The sequence below is a fragment of the Piliocolobus tephrosceles genome, chromosome 2 (assembly GCF_002776525.5).
Source record: "Piliocolobus tephrosceles isolate RC106 chromosome 2, ASM277652v3, whole genome shotgun sequence".
NCBI lineage: Eukaryota > Metazoa > Chordata > Mammalia > Primates > Cercopithecidae > Piliocolobus > Piliocolobus tephrosceles.
Genome location: NC_045435.1, coordinates 70831687 through 70855212, shown reverse-complemented (window position 1 = coordinate 70855212; position 23526 = coordinate 70831687). Strand labels below are relative to the sequence as shown.

General features: G+C 38.5%; 1 protein-coding gene and 1 pseudogene across 10 annotated transcripts in view; one reads left to right on the top strand and one right to left on the bottom strand.

Annotated features, from left to right (window-relative positions):
* MAGI1 (membrane associated guanylate kinase, WW and PDZ domain containing 1) overlaps window positions 1-23526 on the bottom strand; it is a 685858-nt gene that overhangs the window by 160200 nt on the left and 502132 nt on the right. The window lies entirely within an intron of this gene.
* LOC111533663 lies at window positions 6740-7255 on the top strand (annotated as a pseudogene). Its single transcript, XR_002728934.2, has one exon. The product of XR_002728934.2 is annotated as a 40S ribosomal protein S12 pseudogene (transcript).

Sequence of the window (23526 nt, the reverse complement as noted above, 5' to 3'; positions counted from 1 at the left end):
AGCTCTTCACCCAGGGTTGAATAAATCAACACTGTCTTCATCCAGGAAACACAGCGGGGAGCTGATGGAGTTGAGGGTCTGGGAGATGAAAGCTGATAAAACCCTTCCCCACAACCTCTTTGATCCCAAATCTAAACTGTCAGGAACTATGTCTTACTGCCTCTTAAACAGAATACTGAGGTGGACCAGAAAACATTTCACGGGTAAGTCAACTTGAACCTGAACATTAACCATTTTTTCCTCATTTTTCAGGGAAGGAACTTTGGCACATACAAACTCATGGAAGCCTCACATTCATTAAAGTCAGGAACGTGAGAATTCTCAAGCTGTAATTGATTCATTTCAAACAGTATTAAAAAGCATCCAGGACATAAAGGATTAGAATCTTCAACATTAGATACATACTTATCAGAAATCAACTTTTGAGGATTATCCTTGAGGCATTTTTGTTCCAAGAGGGATTCAGGAAACCAGTAATACTATACCCTAGCGCTAAAAGTTGTCTATGATAAAAGGGGATTAGAGCAGATAGACTCTCTCTATTATGGCAGGTAGTAATACTTTTGCTTTCTCTGATTAATTATAGCAATTGTTTGTGTAAAATGGAATGAACTACTTCCAATGATTTCAACCAGATAATTTTCAAAAGTATATTAAAAGAAAATAATTATTTTGGTGAAAAGCTGTGATTAATTAAGAATATCAAGTTTCTACAAATTAGGTGATTTTGCATGCTCAATGCTAAATACTGAATGTTTCTAATATTTGGCAACTTTCTTGCTTAGTTAAAAAATAATAATAATAACTGGGGCCAGGCATGATAGCTCATGAGTTCAAGACCAGCCTATGCAAATAGTGAAAGCTCGTCTCTAAAATAATTTTTTAAATTAGCCAGATATAGTGGCACGTGCCTGTAGTCCTAGAAACTCGGGAGGTTGAGGTGGGAGGATCACTTAAGACCAGCAGAGGTTGAGACAGCAGTGAGCCATGATCATGCCACTACACTCCAGCCTGAGTGACAAAGTGAGACTCTGTCTAAAATAGTAATAATAATAATAATAATAATAGTAATAATCGGGAATGACTGCTAATAGCTACATGGTTTCCTTGGGGAATAATGAACGTTATTTAAAATTAGATCGTTTCAATGGTTGCACAGTTCTGTGCATATAATAATAACTAAAGAATTGTATACTTTAAAGGAATGAATTTTATTGTGTATAAATTGTGTATCAATAAAGTTGTTAAAAAAACTATTACACTGCAGAGATGTAAAGACGGGTAAAACATGATCGCTATTCTCATGAATATTATAATTTAGTTGAGGTGTTGTTACATTTCCATAAATAATAATACATAGTATAATTTACTTTTCAATTTAACAGCTGCTTTCATTAGTCCTCCCAATATGGGAACTCAGAGAAAGAGTGAGATCAGCAATCACTGACCACGTTATGTCATTTTCCTAAAAACTGCAGGGATCTAAAACTCTTTCAGAATGGCAATCTAGAGAAATTGTTACAAACTCTACAATCAGATTTGGTGAGTTCAAATCTCAGCTCTGGTATTTGCAAACTGTGCAATCATAGACAAGGAAAACATTTTGGGCCTTGGTTTCCTCATCTCTAAAATGGGAATAATAATAATGCATGCTTGATAAGACTGTGTGAGGATTACATGAGACAACACATGTAAAATGCTATATGCATTCGGTAAGCATTAGCCATGACAACAACAGTATCTGCCCCCCCACCACAACATACTCTGTGCTTCTAAAGGGAAATGGTTATGGAAGAAAGAAAAGACTATGGATCACTTACTATATCTCTAACAAGGAACACAGGTTTTCTATACGTAATGCCTACTTTAATTCTTCCAAGAGGGGTATATTTTTCCAACCTTGACGAAATTTTCCATCCCTAATCACCATTTTTCAAAGTCACACAAGAATCTATATAGCTCCTAACCACAACTTTTTGGATTATCTTTCAATAAGAAATCACAAAGTCAACACATTCTATAAATACCATCATTCTAGTCATTAGCCACTAGCAAGGATCCATAAGAAAATACCTATTTATTGAACTACAATGTCTAAATTTGAGGAACTCAATTGCCCTAATTCCATGTTAACCATGTTATTCTTCACATAATCAAAGCCTTCTATAATTAAATGAATGTGATATTTATTGAGTAAATATTATATAACTGGATATAAAGAAATAAATTTGTATCTGGTACTAAAACAAAGTAATTACAACAGCAATTCAAAACAGATACAAGAAAAAGGAGTTCATGTTCATTTAATAAATACATTTGTTCTCAGTTGACATAGGCATGAGAGTTCTGAAGCCTTCTCAAGTGTACAGCCTTGAATATGTAAATTTTATTTTGGCTACCATCAAGTATACACATGGCTATACCAAAGTAAACAAGAGGAAATATCATAGAATACAACATATAACTTGTTGAAAAAATAAAGAAGAATTGGGTACAATACTAATAAACCGACACCAAAGAAAGGTACACTATAGTACTACCCGCGCATGGTCTTCATAGTATTGAAGAAAACTTACTGGGAACAGTAAAATTTCTAGCCACACAGCAGTATCGTGTTGAAGACGGCCTACAGAGTAAGTAGCATAAAACTGAACATATCTTTCCATTTTTTAACATGTGCTTTTTTCCCTCATATTTATAGTGGTATTTACCTTGAAGGGGGTTTAGATTTGGCATCAAAAACTCAAACATTCAAAAAGTGTCTCATGAGCAAAGGCTGAGAAACATGAGAATTTAAATATCACATAAAAGTGTATGAGGATTACATGAGACAATACACGTGAAATGCTTAGCCTGGTCATAATATGGGTTCTCAGGCAGCTGAATTCACTCTTTGGACTCTGGTGTTGCTCCTAACATGCTTATGTTTTTACCCATAAATAATGACATCAGCAGATTCCCAGAAAACTGAACTATAGCTTTGACTCCCCACCCCCGTCCATTACCATATCTAACGTTTGCCAATGATCTCTGTAACTATAAATCACAATCCAAAAATATATGGACTTGGAGCAACTACAAAATCATCTAGACCCAGCTGATTAACTGTTATTGCCCTCATTTCAATTAGTTCATGTCTCAATGAGCAATTACATTCTCACATTATGTGGTACTTCTCTGGTGACAACTATAGCTCATTTTATGTTATGGACTATAGTTTCTAGATAGATGAGTCATAGAAATTAGTTTTCTCAGTCTCATTGTTAAGCCAAATTAGGTAGCTTTTAGAGGTGAATTTTTTTTTTTTTTTAACAACAGCAACATAAAAAACCCAATTACTAACGCTTCTAAACATTTGCTTGGAAAATGCAGACAGTGAGGAACAGAAGCCTGTGCTGATGTGATAAACCCACGTTCTGGTTTTTACCCACACTGACTTTAAAAATGACTATCTCATTAGAATACTATATGAGGTATCAAAGGTATTATCAGAAAAGTAGTAGTCAATTTTAAAAAAATAAAATCAAGCAGTTTTTACTATTGTAAGTTACTTTGAATTATTATAAGTTACATAAAGACAATAATGTTTAAATAGAATCTAATAGAAATTGGGCCTTATTTCAGAGATGTCAGGTGAGTGCTTTGCCTTCTAAGACAGTCACATTACTTTAAGCCTATAGGATTCTCATTAATCCAAGAATGCAAATTATGCCTTTGTCATCTATTCAAACTGGACCCAATGTGAGTCTAGATAAAATCCAATCAATGGATATTTATTAGAGATAATTTTCATCAAAAGGAAATGGATACCTTTGTTGTGACATATAAACAACAAAAGAAAATCTGGGGAGCTTTGTTTTTGTTGTGTTTTGTTTCATGTGTATTAAGTGAATGTCATTATCACACAATGCTTACTGGTTCTCACTCTTGGGTTCCATCTGATTTGTCATCCCTGTCACAGCAACTGCTGATCAAGGGCAAAAAGAGGGCAGAGACAATCTGTATTTCCTCCATTTGGCAGCAGGGTGAGACTGCCATTAGCTTCCTGTCAGCCAGGGAAGACCTGGTGATATGATAGATGATCCTGGAGCTCTTATAAGTTTTCACCAGATACTTGCCTCTTAACCTATTTACCTAGCAGTTAGGCTCTCATCTTCCGGGAAACCCACATTTTTGCCCAGAGGGAAGCAAAGAGTCAAAGTGTTTAATAAATTCTGAAGCTATTGCCTCAGTCTCCAATGGGTTTGTTGTTTCAATACCAAACAATAATAATAATTTGAAAAACCCCAAAGGTATTTAAATGAACCAGCTGGGAAATGCAGAGAGCTCCTAATCTCAACATGTAACATACGTTACATTTGAAGAGAATAATTTTTTAAATTAACCACTTCATAAAATGTTGAATAATAAATTTTTGTTTTGTTTTACATAAACAAAACAGAAAATGAGACATCTAAGAAAAAAGAAGTGGCCTTCTAAATGCTTAAATGAATACCAACCAATGTCAATGAATGATACTTATACTAAAAGCAAGCCACGGAAAATACAAAATTCACAAAATAGGGCCTGATCAAATTTTTGGTAGTTGTCCCTTATTTCTCTTTTCAGATATAAAAAGTTAATGCTGTAAACAATGTAGAATCTATGAAAAAACCAAAGACAACAAGTACCCCCACCATCCAGAAATAAACCCTATCAACAGCTAAGTATCCGAAGTCCACGGCACCAACTCATGGCTGGGGATGAATTCCGAGAATCTTCAGCCAAACTCTCAGCCATCAGAATTGTCACTTGCCGCTTCAGGCTTCATTGTAATCAACACCGAATCATATGGTCCAATATGTTACAGAGAAAAAGTACTGCTATTTTTTATAATCATAATAGCAAACCTGTCACTTACATGCTTTGGGTTACCCAAATACTGAAAATGAGGGTGAGAACACATCATAAAGTTCATTGGAGAAGGCAGTACTGACTGATGCACAATTCAAAAATCTTTACAGGGGTACAGGGGATTGAAACAGCAGAAATTATCAAAAACAGTTTCTTGCCCTAGTTTTCAAGCTCTAGGTCCTTTACAAAGTGTAATAATAAGCTGGGTGCAGTGGCACGCACCGATAGTCCCAGCTACTCAAGAGGCTGAGAGTGAGAGGATCACCTGAGCACAGAAGTTCAAGTTCAGACTGGACAACATACCAAGACCCTTTCTCTCTCTCTCTTTTTTCTCTCTCTTTTTTTTTTTTTTTTGAGATGGAGTTTCACTCTGTTGGCAGGCTGCAGGGCGGTGGCACAATCTTGGCTCACTGCAACCTCCAGCTCCTAGGTTCAAGCAATTCCCCTGCCTCAGCCTCCCGAGTAGCTAGGACTACAGGCACCACCACACCCAGCTAATTTTTGTATTTTTAGTAGAGACGGGGTTTCACCATGTCGGCCAGGATGGTCTTGATCTCTTGATCTTGTGATCCACCCGCCTTGGCCTCCTGGCCTGGCTGACCCAGTCTCTTTTTAAAAGCATAATAATAATAAATAGTAGCATGTACTCACCTAATAACAGAGGTCTGTTAATATCACTATCACCACAGAACAGTTATAAAGCACTTACTACATGTCAAGTACTGAAAGTACTTTGTATTCTCTTTTCCTCTAAAACCTTATCACAATCATGAGCAAAATACTAAAATAAGCCCACTTTTCAAATGAGGATTTGGAAAGAAATATAGTACATCCCATCTATTTAAGAGAGCTGAACTGGTATTAAAATGCAGGATTTCCTACTCTGGAAGCTAAGCTCTAAAGTTTTACACTACATGGCTTCATGTCTCATTCTGCATCAAACATGTTGGCCTCTGTTCTTAGAATATTTGAGAAAGAATCCTGCCTCAGGGCCTTTGCACTTGCTATTACTCATCCCTACAACACTCTTGTCTCAGTTGCCCACTCTTTCTCAAGGCAGCCCCAATGGTTCCTCCTAAACTTCCTTCAAGAATTTGCTCCAAAGTCACCTTCTTGTTAAAGAGCTTCCTAGTGGCTTACTGTAAATTGTAAGCTCTTCCTCCCACCCTTGAACTACCTATCCCGCTTTGTCTTTCTCCACAGCACATATCACCATTTGTACTGATTATTAAACTAGTGGCTTGGCTCCTAACCTACCCTTCCAAACGCTCTTCTGCAACGCTCAAGTGAGGAGTCTACAAACTCTATTTCCTAGGATTATTCTGCAATACGGGGAAACTAAAGAAGGTGGGAGCTCAGAGTGGACTAGCTACTTCCCGTATGGTTGCTATTCCTGTCAGTATGTCCCCGGCAGAGGCCCTTCGCCCTGGCAGCATAAGTTGGTTCCAGTCTCCAGCTCCCCAGAGTCGGTCTCATCGCATCCCAAGAGGTACCAGTGCCACCTTCTCAGACATCTGAGCTCTCTGCGACAGGGATCCCTCCTCTGAGCCTCGAGACTCAAACAACTCTAAACTCTTTATTTTGATCCTCCCACCATCCAACCATACAGGCTGCTTTCTGAAGTTATTTCCTTTGTATGACCTCAGAGCTCTCTTTCTGCTTTTTCAGATCTCTAATACCAATGCCTATAATAGAGTCCCTCTGTTGAAAAACCTAGTATGATGTTTGCTTTCTTGACTGGACTGCAAATGATATACTTAATATGTAATAATTTTAGATTTATAAACAACATTTAGAAAATAATGTTTCCACAGTAGCATGTAAACTGCATTAGAACAGAGAGTTTTAGCTCTTTCCCTGCCGCCGCGGAGTCGCGCGGAGGCGGAGGCTTCGGTGCGTTCAAGATTCCGCTTCACCCGTAACCCACCGCCATGGCCGAGGAAGGCATTGCTGCTGGAGGTGTAATGGACGTTAATACTGCTTTACAAGAGGTGCTGAAGACCGCCCTCATCCACGATGGCCTAGCACGTGGAATTCGCGAAGCTGCCAAAGCCTTAGACAAGCGCCAAGCCCATCTTTGTGTGTTTGCATCCAACTGTGATGAGCCTATGTATGTCAAGTTGGTGGAGGCCCTTTGTGCTGAACACCAGATCAACCTAATTAAGGTTGATGACAACAAGAAACTAGGAGAATGGGTAGGCCTCTGTAAAACTGACAGAGAGGGGAAACCCCGTAAAGTGGTTGGTTGCAGTTGTGTAGTAGTTAAGGACTATGGAAAGGAGTCTCAGGCTAAGGATGTTATCGAAGAGTACTTCAAATGCAAGAAATGAATAAATAAATCTTTGGCTCAAAAAAAAAAAAACAGAGAGTTTTATCTGTCTCGATACTGTTGAATCCTAAGCACCAGTATCTGGTCCATATTAGGTGCTGAATAAACATTAGCTGAATGAATGTATCCCTCTAGTTAGTAGTTTAAAACTGACCAGAAGACATTGTCTAGGTTTCGGCCTAAAGACTATCTTATCCTCAAAGACTTCTCTGACCCTAACTAAAGTAGATCCCCTCTAGTTCTCCTTCACAGCCCAGTGCATAAGTCTACCATAGCACATTTTACAATCTGTAAAATGACTTTCTGTATCTGTATATTTATTTATTTATTTATCTTTCTTATTCACCATAATATTAACACCATAATACTAACACCATAACACCATAGAGTTGTGTCTGTCCCACAATATCTTCAGTGACTAGCGCAGGCTAGGCACGCGGTAATTGCATGATTATTTGTGGAAACAAAGGTATACTGGGGCTTAACTTCATAAGAAAATAATCCTTTGGACATTTTATTGTTCTTCCCAAAAGAAAAGGTAGGAGATGGGAATTAGCAGTGATCTCAGTGGGATCCTGTACCCTAAACTCCTCGATATGACTTGGAATCCCAAAGAGCTGTTAAGCCAAATTTGGTTTGAAGGCATTAGGAGACATTGTTAGAGTCACAAATTAAAATACTTCACAAACATCAACACCATGAAAAGTTAAAACCTGTGTTGAAATCCACTATGGTTTCAGCAAGTATCTACTAAACACATACGATGTGCCAAGTAATGTTTAAGATGGTGGATGCAGCAAAAAATAAACAAATAGATAAATAAACAAACCGAGTTTATGTCTTCATGGAGTTGATATTCTAGTCAGTAGAGATACACATTAAATAAACTAGTAAATAGGCAATATGTCACTTAACATGAGGGAGAAAAAGCAGAATAAGAGTGGTAGGAAATTTTCAACGGTAGAAGTAGAATTACAATTTTACATGATTAGGGAATTCCTCACTGAGAAGGTAAAATATGCACAGAAGACTAAAGGAAATGAGAGCAGGAGCCACGTGGCAAGCCTAGAAGTGTTCTAGGCACAAGAGGTAACACCAAACACAAATGTCCTGAGGCAGAAGCAAGCTACGAGTTTGAATTACAGTAAGAAGCAGAGTGGGTGGGGTAAGAGAAAGATGTTATTAGGTTTGTGCAAACATTATTGCGGTTTTTGACATTACTTTCTTTTTTGCACCAACCTAATAGATCAGAGAGATAATGGGGACTTGACAACACAAAGAGATAGAGGCCACCATAAGGACTTTGTATCTTATGAGGAAGATGGGAAGCCATTGGAGAATTTTCATCACAGGAGTGTCATGATCTGATATATATGTGTGTGTGTGTGTGTGTATATATATATATTTTTTGAGATGGAGTTTCACTGTCGCCCAGGCTAGAGTGCAGTGGTGCAATCTCAGCTCACTGCAACCTCCGCCTCCTGTGTTCCAGTGATTCTCCTGGATTAGCTGGGATTACAGGCGCGTGCTACCATGCCTGGCTAATTTTTGTATTTTTAGTAGAGATGAGGTTTCACCATGTTGGCCAGGATGGCCTCTATCTTCTGACCTCATGATCCACCCACCTCGGCCTCGAATTACAGGCATGAGCCACCTTGTCTGGCCCTGACTTAGATTTTAAAGAGATCACTCCATCTACTGAATAGAATAAACTCTATGATGGACTAGAGTGGAAAGATGAACAACAGTTTGGTTATTATAGTAACTGAAGTTACAGATTGTGATAGGTTATTCTTCCCATTAAGATATAGAGTCCAATTCCACTCCCTGTGTATTTGTATTGGCCTTAGTGGCTTGCTTGATCGAAGGAGTAAGGCAGAAATGGTGCTGTGTTACTTCCACGGCTAGATAAGAAGAATACTTGCAGCTCTGCTCCTTTGGCACAGCAGCTCTTAGACCATAACTGCCTCACTTGGAGAAAGCTGGAGAGACCCACAAGGAAAACAAAAAAGGATCCCAGCCAACAATCAGCATAGCTTTGCAGCAAAATGAGTTGGCCATCTTAGAAGTGGACTGGCTAGCTCCAGCTGAACCATCCCGCCTCCTCTTCCTGGAACAGACTACAAGCCACCCCACTGAGCCCTACTCAAATTCCAGATTCATGTGCAAAATAAATGCTTATTTTTTTTAAGCCACTAAGTTTTAGAGTGATTTGTGACACAGCAACAGATAACCAAAAAAAGAATTCATGGTAGCTCAAACCAGCCAGAAGGGAAAAGAGAGTTCCTAAGGCAATTATGTGGAAGATCCTTCAATAATATGGTTAAGAACTTGGGTTTTGGAGCCAGAAAAACTTATATATGAACACAGCTGTATCACTTAACAGGTGACCCATGGCAAATTAATTAGTTTTCCTGAACCTCAATCAGTTCCCTCATCTGCAAATGGAAACAGTAATAGGGCCTAGTTTCTTCACATGTTGTGAGGTTACAAGGAGATAATGTATGTAAAATGCTTTGCCCTGTGCCTCACACTTAATGAGTATTCAAAAAAAGAAAAAAAGTGAGCTATTAATAGGATTGATATTTTTACCTTTTTAAAAATGGCACCATATCATTCAATATTCTCAAAAATGGAAGCTTTTGTGGCATGACTCCCGGATTTCCATTACATTAAGAGGCCAGATGCAAAAAGAGTTAGTCCCAGGAGAAACAAGAGCTACAGTTGACTAGCCATCTTCTATGCATCAACAGTGTTTATTAAGATGTCATAGGATTAACTGCCAGACTGCCTTTCAGAAGCCTTTTGTGACTTATGAACCACGGTAGTCATGGGAGCTAACTCTATATTACCAACTCTCAGCAAATAGCTTTCCAAAATTTTAACACTATCACATCTATTTTCGCAAACATATTAGCCAATTCAGTGGAGGGCAAACTATTATGACACCAATTTAAGAGATTCTGCAAATTCAAGGAGAGAAAAAAGGGCATGATTTTATCAATCCATTCTAAATCTTGATGCTGATAATTAGTGCAAACCCCATTATAAAAGCCTAGATGTGAGATGTAATATCTACCTCAGACAGCGGAAGGGACTTCAAACAGAAGGATCAATTTACCACTTTATTAACCTAAGCTTGATAACAGATCACTGTTAGAGATACTACTCACATCCCATTTCCACTTTATTACAGAGATTACACTGAATAGAGATTTTTAACAATAAAAGTCTTTCTGTGGCCTTTAGCAAGAAGCAATAAAATTCTGACCTCACAGCGATAGCAAAACAGAGAAATTTCCTAGCATATATCTCTATATTAAACAACCAGCCTTCAAGATACATGACTGGAAGGATGTTGGAAAGAAATTCTGCTTTAAAAATATCAATAGCCCACGATTTAGGAGCAAGTACAACAGATGTTTAGAATTGGTTTAATAAATATTTAAATACATATGCCAACATGCCATTAGTTTATGAAATATAGATTTCATGGAATATTGACTTGAGGCCTGTATTACTTACTGAGTATTAATACACAATACAATGAATATTCATGGACAATGAAAATTCACTATTTTAATGTAAATATGCATACCTGAGTTCCTGAGTGATTTATCTTCCTCTTGGGTGGCTGTTACATGGTAATAAATGTTACACTCTTTACCATACGTTAATGAGTCATTTCAGGCCCAAGAGCTTTATGAAAAGTTGAATGTTATGTTGTAAGGCATTAGAAAGTCATTATAAGATAACCATCGGAAAACTCAATTTTTACCAAGAAGCCACCATTCCTCTGCTGATGCATAAACCATAGCTCTGCTATTTTAAAAAATTTATAATGGTGATTAATCTGATTGCTTATTTCAATGGGACTTAATGTATCTGGGATATGTTCCTCTGACATTTCTATTCTTCATTATAGCTACATAAGCTTAAGGTAATGATGGGTTCCCAAATCTCTATTATAACAGAAAAGTAGCAATAAAGAGGGAATACTATCACAGAGGAAAAAAAATCCAAACAGAATTTCATACCCGCCTTCACTCTTACAATGGCCTTCATCAAGAGCAATATTTTCTGCCACAATGTGGCCTAAAAATGTTAATATATATCCAGCAATAATGAGATATGAGTCAAATAATGTCAATAAGCACTGGATTCAACCCAATTAAACAGAATTCTTCACTGCAAGACTTCTCAAAGGTGTTGAATATCCTGATATTAATTGAGAGTTTCCAAAAAGGATAAACTATGCTATGTTTACTCAACTCTTTCTTTACAGAGCATTTCACAGGACTAGTGTTCTATAAGCACAAGCATAGGCTGGTGGAGTTTAAGTATCACTCTCCGTAATCTCGAAGGTAACTTACTTGTGTTTTTAAAGGATCTCTAAATCAAGAAAGGATTCCTGTTCTTATTTTCTCCTCTACATAAAGCCAAGTTTAGGATGAAATCTCACAATGCTGTATGAGAAAGGGCACACTTTCTAGACCCAGGGTACAACAACAAATACAAATTTAATTACATCACTTACTTGTTTGAAGTCCCTCCAGTAGCTTCCCAAAGTCTACATGGTAAAACACAAATTCTGTCAATCAAGCTTTTGAAAATTTCTGTATGATCTGCTCATCTTTTCTTCACCAGTCATAGGTGTCAGTACTCAAGACTTCCATTTGGGTACTTTTAGCTCCCCACAAACCTCTCCCCAAAGTAAATGCTTCAAAGGCAGACAAGTCCTGGCTAATTTAGCTGAATGTGGTACTTCCGGCACATACTATGATTGTCTGCACTTGGAGATTCTATACCTATAATTCCTCTACCAAAAAAATATTTATGCCACCAATTCCTGCTGGAGTAGGGGTGGGAAGACTCCCATGTGTTCTTTTGGCTTCAGGCTGAGCTTACACATCACTTCTTCCAGGAACCTTGTCTGATACAAAGAGGTTGGGCTTGGTATTATTACTATGGGTTCTCATAGCATTCATTCCTCTCCCACGCTGTAGTATATCCCACTCTCCATTGAAATGACACCCTAACTGATCTCCTCAACCAGAATGTGTATTTCCTGCATGCTAAAGATGAAATCTATGCACACATATTACGTTTGCCAAAGAGTCTTTTACACCACAGTCAACCAATAAAGTACACATAATCTTACCGTGTATGATACTATTACCATATTAGCCAGTTATTATTGAACTAATGCATGCCCACCATTTATCTCAAGAGTAGAAAACTCTAATTCAGATAATAGGAACATTTCATGAGGCCACGCTCTAGTCTACACAACTGTGAAGGTACAACAGAGGGTTAGTGGACTCACTATAAACACCATCTAATGTGGCAACCTTAATAATATAAGCAAGGTCAGAAATTTTAAAAAGAAAGAGAGGGAGGCAAAGAGTGGGGGAGGGAAGAAAAAGCAAAGAATGCAAGAAAAAATAAAAGCAAGTTAAAGAGTAGTGTTGTTTCTCCTTGTAAATGAACTTCTGTCCTGGAGTGACCAGGTGACTGGAGGCTGTTCTCCCACTAGTCTCTGTTTCACATGCGTACTGTCCCATGGAGTGTTGGATATTGTACAGATTAAGAGAATTTCAAGGGAAATCTTGACCTCAAGCAATTTTGTTTGTCTCACATGCTTGAAAAGGAACTCATACATAAGTTAGAACTCAACTGCAAAAGTATTTTAAGAAAGAATTTTTCTCTCAGTCCTGGAAATAACTGGAAATAGTGGTTAGAAGTGAAACACAAACAGAAATTAGCCATAGGGGTAAAAATATCCCTTCTATAATTTTGTATCATTTAAAATCACAAGCACAAATACTTCCAGAGTAGGAAGCCTGGGAGTGCAAGCTACAGAAGAGCTTATGGTGTCCTATTACTGCTATCACCAACAGAAATTCAAATGCAAAGATCACATGAAACACAGACCTCAAGTTACTACAGTGTTTGTTACAAAGCAAATGCTCAATGAAACTTTGAAAAAGGAAGAGAGGAAAGAAGAAAGGGAAGGAAAGCAAGAAGAAAAGGAAGGAAAAAGGGGAGAAGAAAAGGAAAAAAGGAGGAAAGGTAGGAAGGAAGAACGAACAGTTGATTTTGGTCTTTGGGAAAGTTTTGACAGCAATCTTTCACAATGAACATTTTACTGTATACTCTCAAATCACAAAGTTGGTGTACAATGGCAACAGGCAATGGAAAATATCTGATGCATTCTATCTGGAAACGATGGAGTCTCTCCCAGGTTTCATGAGAAGAAAAACAATTGCCACAGGTTAAACAGAAGTACTCATTCCTAATCAGTAGCTCATAAAATTGCTGTAAGAATTTCTAAGCAATAATGATAGAAAGTTTCTCTTACACAGGACTTGGAACTTATAGGACTTAATATATGTTAGTTACGTTTCATTACTCTGTTTTTGCTTATAGAAAAATGAGACATGTAGGGTGAATTAGACTGTCTTTTGTCAAATTCCCAGAGCAAATATGGAAAGGTTTCAGGGCATCATTCAATTCCACAGTGGACCATGCTCAAACAGAAATGAGGATGTAGAACCAACAAATAAATGTAGCCCAGTCAACAAAGTGTCAACACATCCTACTCTGCTGCCCTGGTGTGTGAGTCTGAAAACAGTGAAGTGCATTAAAGTTATGTAGACTCTACTGCAGATCCAAGATAAGCTGAACGATAGATGGCAACAGGTGGATATCTGACACATCAGGCCATGCAGAACTCCTAGTGGTCACTCGCATTCTAACTCTCAGCTCCAAGGGGCTCTGTCTGGAGGTTGGAGTTCATCCACAAGGTTTTGGCCAGAATCCAGAAACATGTAATAGGAAAACTGGCAAAGGTCCCAACCCAGCCCATTAATGATCTGCAAATGGTACCCTTTAGATCAAATACTCAAGCCACAGGCCTTGGAGGTGCAGCCTCACGTATGGCTTCCAGAAACAATTATTTCACCATTGAGGTCCACTTGCACTGTTTGCTAGAAATCATTCTCCTTTCCCCTCGGCTCTACCACCCTCAGTCATAATTTTAAACACCTACTTGGAATTGCATCCCTAGACTCAAATTTACACATTTTCATCTCCCTATAATACACCCATTTCTGGCTCACTGCCATCAATCAGCAAGACTGCCAGATGCCACTATCCCACCGCACCGATGTGAAAGCCACGCTGTTGTGGATAACCTTCCCAGAAGAATTCCACACCACCTCTCTATGGACAGACATATGCTGAGCAGAGGAGTATCTTCCTCAAATCTGCAACTCTGCTTCAAAATGACCCTCACAAACAACCACAACCCTCTGTAGGTTTTTCTTTTTTTCTCTTCTCCTTTACAGTATTTGTAGCCAAACACATTGTCTGCTGTACTGAGATAATCAGCAGAAAAACAACTGACTAACCTTTGGAATGCTTTTAAAATCTGTAGAACTAAGACACATACATGCTACCCAAAGATCTCATCCTCATTAAGGAATCAACAGTAATCTGAGAAATTTTCTGTTTGGAATGTTGAGTTTTTAAGTCCACTAATATGGCTTCTAAAAAGGTAAAAAAGGACATCTTTACTTTCAATGAATGCTGTGGTCTGGAATAAGCACTGTATGACCATCTGAGATTATAATCACGTGGTCATTCAATTACAGTCACAGAGAGCCTCTGAGTTGTAAAAATTTATGAAAAAACAAAAGAACAAAACAATTATCTTGTCAATAATACAGCGGTAGAATGTGCTTAACTCAACATCTGGGGTTTGATGGTGGGAAGCCACTTATTAATTATATAATTAGGTATCACAATTGTACAGGTACACAATAAGTAGGTATTATTTCCTGAATACCTATGTGTTCAATATACCTACATGTGCCCCACACAAGGGAGGCACACATTGTCCCCTGTTTTAATTGCTTACTTTTGCTGGGGACTTCGGTAACGTCACCACGTCACAGTTACGGGAAAATCACAATTCATAGAAAATGTCTATGGAAAAAGGCTTCCTAATCTTTGCAAAAACAAAGAATCTTTTTTTATGTGTGATTAGTTTTTAAAGAACTCATTGTACATTCTCCACTTTCATCATTATCTACATCACCTAATTAATGTGATTTGCAAGTGAGAAATATTTACTGTGCTTTTCCACTCCAGTGGCAGGGTGGGATATACGCTTGTTTCATTTTTCTTTTTTCCTGCCCTCCTTGATGTTCAGTTCACTGTGAAGGTGTTGTTGACATCTTTGCCATTTTTTGCCAAAATGACTGCTCAAATTAAGGTAACTTGGGAAGTTATTGCCTGTAAAACAAATGGGGCGTCACTGAAATGGCTATTCCTTGCTTGTATTTCATTTGAAATTTAACAAAGTCAGGGAGATGGGTCCCACGAGCGTACCTCTAGTAAAAGCTCCAGCTCTTACTTGCAACGTATGTTATGCAGCAATTATGCTACCAAGCTGCCCAGAATTCTTTATCTGCATGCAAATTAGTTCATATGTGCTACAGCTGCCATTATGACAGTATTAAAGAAAGAATTTGGTAATAAAATGATCCTCTTTATGGAAATGCAGTTCAATTACCTTAATAACACATTGGACATACCTGCAATTGCTTACAAAGTGAAAAGCCCAATTCTCTCCTCACATGCCCAGACCACTGTATTTAACCCACCTTCTCATCACTTTAAATACAAGAACAACCAGGGGGGGAATTTCTAGGCTACCTTTTACAGGCCTGACTCTTTCAGTGCTACGATGGGAGCATTCCTTCAACTGACAGCATGGGTAACAGCGTGATTAAACATTCCTACAATCCTCTAATAGTTAAAAAATTAAACGGTCATCCAACCCACAGCTGTTAGCTCCCAGCTTTGCCATCAATCATTAACATTAAGTCCTGGGACCTTCAAAGGCCACCAGCAGGCAGGAGTGAGAAAGGAAAAAAGAATATTAAGTCCTTAATTCCAGGCCTCAAAGATACGTAGAAAGCAAAGAATGCAGGCTTTAAAAAAATCTAGAATGGTTATGATATTTTAGGAAGGCTAAGATTCACATGTCTTTTCTTCTTCCACTGGTGATTGTCTCGATTTCTCAAACAGCCAACCTAAATCACTGCTTTTAGGCTGAGATTGCAGAGGACGAGCAACAGCTCCTTTGTCACACCAGTGGCTCCTTTTAGGAAGCAAAGGCCCAGCCCTCAACACTGGCGTTTCCACAGCTTGGCGAACTGGGGATGCTATCATAAGAGCACTGAGTCTCACACTTAACTTATATTGTTCAGAGTTAATTATATTTCAGGGCTGGGAGCGGTGGCTCACTCCTGTAATCCCAGCACTCTGGGAGGCTGAGCCAGGTGGATCACTTGAGGTTAGGAGTTCAAGACCAACCTGGCCAATATGGTGAAACCCCATCTCTACTAAAAATATAAAAATTAGCCAGGAGTGGTGGTGTATGCCTGTCATCCCAGTTACTCAGGAGGCTAAGGTGGGAGAATTGCTTGAACCCGGGAGGCAGAGGTTGTGAGATTATGCCACTGCACTCCAGCCTGGGCAACAGGGCGAGACTCCATCTCAAAAAAAAAAAAAAAAGAAAAAGAAAAAAAAAGTTAATTATATATCAGAGAGATCATAAGAAGTACCAATTGGAAATTTTTTAAAAAGTGGGGTGTGGAGTATTGATCTTCACATAAAACAATGATATTTTTACAGACTGCTTTTTTTTTTTGGTTGGGTGAAAGACTACAAGGATTTTAAGAGTATCATAAGTTAACCAAAAATGGCTTATTAATTTCTCTTTGCCCCACTACTATCATTTACATCAAGAAAAAAGTGAAACACCTTGAAAAAGGTGTTCTTAAATTTAGACTGCAAAACTAACAGAAGCACTTTATTTTTACCTCCCTTTTCTTTCACTCCATGTTAGCTGATACAAATTGATATAACACTGCAAAATTCATCCAATATTGCAAAATTTATCTAAGCATTTCTCCAAACTAAGATCTTCAACACAGTGCAATTGCTGTCAAACACGGTGCTACTCTACATAGCCAAAGTCTTTCATTCATTCATGGAAGAGATTCAATAGATACGCCATGGCAGGACAGGGACTAGGGCCTAAAGTCACCATGGATATATAAGGAGATGTAGTATCTGTCCCCTTGGAGTGGAAAATCCTATGAGCTTGGCACTCCAGAGACTGTACCTCTCTTTGGTAAGACACAAGGCAGGTTACTGAACCATCTGCATCTCAATTTCTGAATCTGTAATGTGAAGAAAATATCACCTACCCTTTGTGGCTATTGTGATCATTTCAATTTGATAATCTATGAGAGTTAAGCGCTTTGTATGATATGCAGCAGAGAACAAATGCTCAGCAAATGTCAACTCCCAATATTTCCCCTCTTTTCAAGGTAAAAATTGGCCCCTATACCAAAACATCATTTTATCATTCAAAATACTATGGAGTCAGGCGTGGCGATGCACACCTGTAATCCTAGCACTTTGGGAGGCCAAGGCAGGAGGATCACTTGAGCCCAGGAGTTTGAGACCAGCCTGGACAAGAGAGTGAGACTTTGTCGCTACAAAAAAATTAAAAATTGGCCAAGCATCATGGCACACATCTCTAGTCTCAGCTACTCAGAAGCTGAGGTGAGAGGATCACTTGAACCCTGAAAGCAGAGCTTATAGTGAGCTGAGACAGTACCACTGCACTCCAGCCTGGGCAACAGATGGAGCTCCTGTTTCAAAACAAACCAACCAACCAACAAAAAACAAAAACAAAATACTGCCATTAAGTAATATCTAATTGGTAAATATTCCTTTTTTAAAATAAAAAAAAAAAGTCTTGGACTTTCTTCTCCCAGGTTAAAAGAAAGAGGTTTTGAGTAGATACTTTTCACATTTTGGCAAAATACACTTAGCATAAAAGTCATCATTTGAGCAATTTTACATTGTACAATTCAGTGACAGTATATTCATAATGTTGTCCAACCATCATCACTATCTAGTTCTGGAACATTTCATCACCTCAAACAGAAACGCCATACCCATTAAGCATTAATTCCCTCTTCTCCTCTCCCCCAAGTTCCTGGCAACTACTATGAATTTGCTTATTCTCATAAAAATGGAATGATACAATATGTACCCATTTGTGTCTGTCTTCCTGTAGTGTAATGTTTCCTGTAGTGTAATGTTTCCAAGGCATGTAATGTGGCATGTATCAGTACTTAATTCCTTTTCATGGCTGAGCAGTGGTATGCTCTCACATAGATATACCACATTTTGTTTATCCATTCATCAGTTGATGAACATTTAAGTTGTTTCCAACTTTTGGCTACCATGAATTATGTGCTGCTATGAACATTCATGTATATGAGTTTTTACTTAAAAATCTTTTTCAATTCTTTTGAGTATATACCTAGGAGTGAAATAGATTTTACATACATATACACACACATAGATAATATATGGATACAGATATAACACACATAAAAATGTATATACACAAATAATATATACACATATAATCTATATACATATATACATAAATATAATATACACACAGTAGCTCATTTCTGCAGTAGTAAGCCTTTGCTGTACTTGCTTGGTTAAGGCCTTTCCCTCTCTTTCTCCATCATTAGCTGATCTTGACCCTCTTCCGTCTTCACATTTGGAATATCTTAAATGACTTTAAGTCCTCTCCATATTCCACCTATTTACACATTACCCATATATCTGTGAGAGTGCCTAGCTAGGGGATCAGTAGGTATTTGTTGAAAAAAAAATGAATGAATGAATGAATGAATGAATGAAGCAATACCTTGCATATAGCACAAATACAGCACGTACCTGTAGCAAGATCAACTCCATAATCATATCCAAGGTTAACACAGAGAAGGTGATCCCTAGTGTTCAGAGTGCTCCTTTGAATGTCACTCTCTGGATACCTGTCATTAATGTCATCCATGTCACTGAATTAGGTGAGTGCTAATTCATCCATGTCATTGAATTAGGTGAATCTTTCACTCCTTTTCTCCATCACAAACTCCTCCAGAACCATATAGCACAGTGGCTAAAAATATAGGTTTGGAGAGGCTGAAGTAGTGTATTGCTTGAGCCCAGGAGTTCTAGACCAGCCTAGGCAATGTAGTGAGACCCCGTCTCTCCAAAAAGTAGCAAAATTAGGTGGGTGTGGTGGTGTGTGCCTGTAGTTCCAGCTGCTACTGGAGAGACTGAGGTGGGAGGATCGCTTGAGCCCAGGAGGCTGAGGTTGCAGTGAGCCAAGATTGCACACTACTCCAGCCTGGGCAACAGAGCAAGACACACAGGTACGTTTGTGTGTTGTGTGTATGATGTGTGTCTCTGTGTGTGTGTGTGTGTGTGTGTGTGTGTGTGTGTGTGTGTGTGTGTATATATATATATATAGGGAGAGAGAGAAAGAGGAGAGTGGGGTTTGGAGAAAAACAGCCCGGTGTTGGAATCCCCATTGGCTCTGTTATTATTTGTAGTTCTCAAAAATTTCTCTTTGCTTCTCTGAAAAATAAGGACAATAATCCCCATGCTTTCAGGTTGCTATGAGAATTAAATGACATAAGTCACGTGTAATGCTTAACAAAGTGCTTGGCCCACAGATTAATGGTACTGCTTATCATTAATTAAGTAGGTTCCTAGCATAAGCAAAATCTCTTTTTTTACATTAAATTCTCTCAGGACACAAAAAAAAAAATCTGAAAAAAACAACCCCAAATGTTCCAATCCAGACCCATGGCTTTATATCAATACACTAATGGATCTCAAATTATATCTCAAATTTATAGCTAGGGTTGCCATCTGAGCAACAGACTTGCCGATTATCCAACTGCCTACAGATTTCCACTTAGACCCATAAGAGACAGCTTAGAATCAATACAGTGCATGCCTAACACATTATCATCAGGGGAGCTTGGGTGAAGGGTACACAGGAACTCTACTATGCTTGCAACTTTATATGAGTCAAACTATTTCAAAATTTAAATTTATAATATTTATTTATAATAATAGTTATAACACACAATTATTATAGTTATAATACTTATTTCTAATAATAAGATTAACATTCTCAAACTGAACTACTATAGGTTTGCTCTCCAGTTCCAATTTCCTTATCCATCTTTGTAAATGAACCACAGTCCAACCAATTGCTCAGATGAAGCACTTAGGCATCACCCTCAAGTGGAATACAGCAGCATTAAGAACACACATGCCTTGGGGCCAGACTGCTGGGTTTGAGTCATGGCTTTTCCAGTTTCCAGCTAAGTGACCTCAGGCCAGTTCCTTGACTTTTATAAATTTCAGTTTCCCCATCCATACAATGAGAATAAATAGAACCTATAGCACACAGTTATTATACAGATTAAAAGAGTGAGTTGCTTCACTCTTTTAATGGTGCTTCAAATGGTACACTTCTCGTTGCAGATTTTCAATAAAGAATTAGCCATCATTATTATTATTTTCCCTTAGCCCTACACTTATATCCAACATGTATTCTAAACCTGACCACTTCTCATTCTCTCAGCTGCCAACAACTCTAGTATAACCCCACCACCATCATCAATTCCTATAAATCCGTACATGTTCCTATCATATCTCTGTTCCCAATCTTCTCCTCCTAGGATTCATTTTCCATAATAGTTAGAGAAAACTTTCTAAATCCTAAAACAAATCATCTTATCTTTTACTCCAATGGTTTCTATTCAATGTTCCAATCGTTTCCTATTGGGAGCAATTTTTTTGAAAAACTCTTAATAATGGGCTAAAAAAAAATCTATATGATCTCACTCCTGCTTTCTTCTCTGACCTCATCTGCTTCTGTTCTCTTCACTAAGACACAATGGCTTTGAGCATGCCAAAGCTTTTGCACTTGCTGTTTGTGGCATGGACTGCAACTTAATCTCAAATGTTCATTCTCCCATGCTTTCAAACACTCAGTTTGTCAGGGCCACATGGTGCCCTGGAAAAGAGACTACATAGGTAGCCTACCTTGCAGCTAGACATAGCCAAACAATTACATTCTACCCATGGGATCTAAGCAGAAGTATGTGTAACTTTCGGGAAAAGACCTTAAATAGAGAAGGCACATCTCTCTTTTGCTCTTTCTGGGTCAGACTGGCTGCAGTGCAAAACAGCAGCCCAAGCTTGGAGCATGTGTTTGGAAAAATGCAATTAACAAGAGAGAAGGAGCCAAAAATCTGTGGAGGGAAAGGCAAACATACAGAAGGAGTCTAGGTCCAGGTGATCATCAAGCTGCATCATCAGCTCTAAGTTACTTACCTCTGAGAAGAAGAAACAGACAATGCACTCCCATCCTGTAAGCTGCTTTAATTTATGATCATTCTCCCGTTCTTTGCAGAGCAATTTTCCCCATGGACCCATGTGTGGCTGCCTCCTTCTCACTGGTCAAGCCTCCCCTCAAATGGCACAATAGGGGTATCACTGGTTTAGCAGGACTCTTCCCTCTCTCCTGGTCTACACCATGTGACTCTATGCTTTCTTGTTTGCAGCATGTGATAGCCCAGGAATTCTTTATCTACTTTGTAAACGTCTGTCTCCTTCCACCTAAAGATAAACTTTTGGGGGACATCTTCTGTAGCCCCGCACACTTAAAATAGCTCCTGTACTGCAAAAAGAAGGCAATCCCTATTTTTTGACTGGCTTTCTTATGGTAGGTATGAATGACCTGGTTCTGTGTTTCCTCCAAATACTGGATAGGTTTTCTTATCATCTCATACTAGTAGATTAAACTCAGTCCAACATTTATGAAGCACTTATTGGGTGGAGACACCGTGGCAGACACTGGAGAAATAAAGACAAAAGAAGGTGTGGTCACTGACCCCAGGGGCTTCATGGTAACACTGCAGTCTGCTCTTCTCATCACAGAATCAAATACCGAAGGAAAAGACAAGTTGACGGTAACTTTTGTGTTGTGTTTACTTAGGAAGAAACTCAGACTGTACCCATAATTGTCATTTTTGGATTCATTTTTAAACACACTGCAATCATTACTTTAGTGTTGTGACTATCACAAAATATAGACAACTTCCAAAATACAGTTTCAAAATGTCATTAAATATGTAATTATTGAAAAATTCTGTCATTGTACCATGATTGCCCCAAAATCACTTTCTAGAATTCAAAGACTTTCACTACCCTCTGAGGAAAGTGTCATGTAGGATTCTACCAAAACCATATAGAAAGCTATACATACATTTCTTTTAACAAGACCAAATATTCCCCCAATGTGGCAGCTTCTAAAGGATCTCCTCTATCAAAACGTTCTCTGAGCATTTGAATCCATGTGGTTAAGGCCATTTCTTGGTGGAGGCTTTAAAAATTCAACTTTCAAAGTCTCATGAAATCATCCCAAATATTACGTCCATCCAATCCAAAATTCTCCACTACTAGATAAGATCATTCATGAGTGCTTATATGGCTTATGTAAATTCTAGACTCAGAATGTTTTATAAAAAGTACAAGGACTAGCTTAGAAGTGGATTCTCTGGCCATACTCAAGGCTGGAGATGACTGAAGCTTGACAGTTTGATTGCAAGCTTCTGAGAGAGAGAACTACCCAGAACTACCTAAGTCAGAACTACCCAGCTAAGCTGTTCCTGGATTCCCGATACTTAGAAACCTGGTGAGAGAATAAATGTTTGTTGTATGTTTGTGTGTGTGTTTTTCTAAAGCATGATCACTGGCAGTCCTATTTTCAAATTATGTAATGGCATGGAATACAGTTTAAAAGCACAATTTAATATCCATTTCAGATAATATTTCAGAGTTAGAAGTCATCATTGGTTAAGAGTGTGGTATTTGGAGCCAGGTGTAGGGCTCATGCCTACAATGCCAGCACTTTAGGAGGCCAAGGTGAGAGGATCATTTGAGTCCAGGAATTTGAGATCAGCCTGGGCAAGACGGTAGGATCTCATCTCTACAAAAATAAATAAATAAATGAAAATTAGCCACGCGCAGTGGTGCACACCTGTAGTCCCAAATACTCAGGAGGCTGAGGTGGAGGATTACCTGAGCCCAGGAGTTCAAGGCTGCAGTGAGCTGTGAATGTACTGCTGCACTCCAGCCTCGGTGAGAGAGTGAGATCCTGTCTCTAAAAAAGAAAAAAAGAGTGTGGGATTTGGAAAGAGAGAGAGATCAGCGTCTGAAACTAGCCCAAGTCATGTGACTTGGGCAAGTGTCTTAATAACTATTCCATGCCACAGTTCCCTAAGAGCTAACGTGACAAACAAATGAGATCAGGAAATGAGACCACAGTGCCT